The sequence below is a fragment of the Lepidothrix coronata genome, unplaced genomic scaffold, assembly GCF_001604755.1.
Source record: "Lepidothrix coronata isolate B3197 unplaced genomic scaffold, Lepidothrix_coronata-1.0 Scaffold27, whole genome shotgun sequence".
NCBI classification, from domain to species: Eukaryota; Metazoa; Chordata; class Aves; order Passeriformes; family Pipridae; genus Lepidothrix; species Lepidothrix coronata.
This window is the reverse complement of record NW_016690207.1, coordinates 7319951-7323568: the sequence shown is the minus strand read 5'-3', so window position 1 is coordinate 7323568 and position 3618 is coordinate 7319951.

Below are 3618 nucleotides of genomic sequence, written 5' to 3'. Positions count from 1 at the left end.
TTCTTCCTACCTTAATGCCACTCGAGCCCCTGTCTCCGCTGGATGTGCTGCACTCTAATTCCTGTCTGGAACTTGCTTATTATGTTACAAAGTCTTTCCTTTTTCCCCTCTGAGTAGAATTTGTGCACAGAGCACCACCAGCCCCTAGCTCTGCTGAGCTGCTGAAAGAGCCTGGAAAACCTGCCTTAGACATTTGACTGTGCCTGAAGCATCTCTCCTGGCTTGGAAGCCTGTGAAGCTGGGAAGATGGATCACATCAAAGATGAGAGAACATGTTACAGTCCTGTGGCTGCTTGGAAACCTGCTTCTCTACTCTCTGAGTGCCTTAGGCTTGGGCGTGTGTTCATGGGAGGAACTCTGGACTCATGGGTGGTGTCTCACCTTCCTCTGCTGCCATTGCTTCAAAGGTTTTTGAAGACTAAACTGGAAAAATCCTCCTGTCTTTGAGAAGAATATACTATATTATTCACAAGGATATTGGCCATGTCCAAACCTTGCTAATCTGGCAAAGCAGTCCTTGGTTTGAGGTTACCCAGCCCTAAGAAGCCCCATTTCCTGCAATACCTGAGCAATGCTCCAAGAAGTTTTGGAGTGCCAGGTTTCCCTGTTGGAGTGCAGCTGCTTGTCCATATTGGTGGCTCCTTGGCCGTTATATGTCCTGCAATTGATGCATTGAGGTTTTGGTTTTTTTCTTTTCTTTTGGAAAGCATTTCAAGTCTCCTTCTTTCCTCACCTTTTCAGTCACACTCTCCATCTCCAGGCCTCGTGGAGGGGTGAAAAGGCTGCTCAAGCAGCACTTGAGGAGGGTGTCCCACAATTCCACGTACTTCCTTCCTGTTCCCAGACCCCTTCACTCTTCCGTGGCCCTCAAGGATAAGGGGGGTTTGAGGGACAGGAGGGGTGAGGATCAAAGCCATAAGCCGCTATTTAAAACACAGAATGGCCACTGCTCCTTTCGAGTGTCTGTCGCATCTGGTGGAGCCTCATTAACCTTCTGCTGCCCCCTCCTACTCCTTTGCCCCTGAAAATGAACAAAGCCAAACATCCCAAATTACCTTGATTGAAGCAGCCTGAAGTGTGTGTGCTTAGTGTGAAAAAGCAAAGCAGAACCAGTGGTCAAAGCCCCTTTTCTGTGCAGGCCACTTCACATTTTTTACGCTCCAACTGGAGCTCTTTAAACCCCGATGCTCTTTAGAGCTGAGCTCTTTAACTTTCTCCTTTCCTTCCCTTGCAGCTTCATTCTGCCCTTGTTCTGCTCCTTTCCTTTTTTCCTGTTCCTTTTTGTCCTGTGAGAACTAGTCTTTTAATCCCCCTGTACTGCAGACTAAAGCTGTTACAGCCTCCCCAAGTGGCATTCTCTCAGAGAGGCTTCACAGCCAGACCTTTATGACAGCTCCCTCTCTGTCTGCTCCTGCCTTTCTTCTCCCCACACCAACCTTCATCCCTGACCTCTCCCTGAAGAGGGAAAAGCTGTGGAGTCAATCCCATGTAGGCAGGGATTGGGCGCAGGAGGGCCCAAGGGGCAGGAAATTAAGACCCAGGGAAATTAAGAAGTAAATAAAGAGAGGAAGAGAAAGATGATGGGAATTAAGAGAGGGAACCAAAGCAACGTTCAGCATGTTTGGAAACCAAATGCTGAGCTTGGGGCTGAGTTTTGTGAGTGGGCCTGTCTTTACGAGGAGCCAAACCATAAACCTGGGACTCAGTTCCAATGCTCACCTAAGTGATTTCAGAAGAAGACTGAAGAGGGGCTTTTTACAAGGATAGGGAAAGGACAAGGGGGATTGGTCTTAAGCCGAAGAAGGGTAGATTTAGATTGGATAGAGGGAAGAAATTCTTCCCTGTGAGGGGGGGGGAGGCCCTGGCACAGGTTGCTCAGAGAAGCTGTGGCTGCCCCATGCCTGGAAGTGTTCAAGGCCAGCTGGGACAGGACTTGAAGCGACCTCCACCTTAGTCTAGGGGAAGGTGTCCCTGCCCATGGCAGGGAGTGGAATGAGATGGGCTTTAACATCCCTTCCAACCCAAACCATTCTACGATTTTTTAGTAGCGGATTGGAGTTGCCTGAAACCCAAACTTCAGTCCAACTCTGCACTTTGCATTCGTTCCAAGACTAATGGATCCGGACACCTGGAAGCACACAGGTATATGTGGAGTTTGTGAGCTTACAGGGATTGAAGTGACTTCTGATACTTTGGGGCACTGTCCATGACAGGAGGTTTCTTACTATTTGTCATCCAATGACTATACTCCCCCTGAGACTGCAGTGAATTGATGTGCTGGTTCTTGTCTTGCGCACATCATAAAACCACAAAGGATTGAGGTAACTTGCCTAAAGGTCCATGTGCTAATGGCAGAAACATCTTTCCTGTTGAGTTTTCTGTCTCATCATCAGCTCTGCTGCTGTGAGGTGTCCTACAAATGTCCTAGAGTTGTTGGCAAATCACCAGGGGAGATGAAAAACCAGCTCTGAAATACATTTCCCAGAGGAATGGTGTAAAATTACCCCAAACAGGCCCCTTTTCAGGTTTGTGTACAATATGTAAAGATGCATTAGGGAGGGGGAGAGGGTGTCTAACATGCTTTTTGAGCAGGGAAGAGGCAGTTTGGGTTGTTCTTTTCTCAGATTTCCAGCATGAACTTGGCCTGGTTAATCTGAGCCATTGTTTCACCCAGGTGTAAAATGGGGTTGGTACTTGACCCAGAGCTGTGCAGAAGTCCTGACAGTGAATGTTCTGGGTGCTGAGCTTGAACTGAAAAAAATCATGCAACACTTAAGAATGAATACAGAAAGGTCAAATTTGGGTCCTGCCAGACTTTACCTGCACACATTTATACCTGAATTATGTTTTACCTGCCTTGTAAAAGGACAAACAGAGATTTGATTTATCTTTATAAGCAATGTGAGAACAGTGTCTTCACATGTGTGGGGTTAGGAGAGATTTGAAAGGTTGATTCAACCAGATTTTGCTAAAATAAGTGGTGACTGCATATCAATAACAGACCAGAGAGATGTGGATTCCCATCCGTGGAAGTGTCCAAGGCCAGGTTGGACAGGGCTTGGAGCAACCTGATCTAGTGGAAGGTGTCCCTGCCCATGGCAGGGGGCTGGAACAAGATGATCTTGAAGGTCCCTTCCAACCCAAACCAGTCTGGGATTCTATAAGAAGTATTTCCATACATTTTGACCATAACAAGGCTGGTCTGACAGCCCAACTCGTGGCACTTGTGCTCTCCCATCCTGTGGCCAAGCGAACATGGAGGCTTCTGGGGGCAACAGCAAAACTGCTTTCAAAGCAACTAATAAAAGTGCAACTATCCCCTTTTGGGAACTCATTTGGGGGCAAAAGTTCCCCTGCCAGCTGATAATGAAATCAAACCAGGAGCCTGCCCCCAGAGGGAGCTGTACGTGTGAACCACAGCCATGTCGAATCAGTATGAATCCTCCTCCAGGAAAGCCAAAGCCCTGTAATTACTGGGTTTCTAGCAGGCAGCCTTTTCTTTCTCTTTGTGTGGGCCCTCTCCCCCCTCTCTCTCCATCCATAATAACAGGATATTTGTAATGAAAGTCACTGGGCAGAAGCAGAGAACAAAGCAGGGGCACTGGGTGGGGATATTGG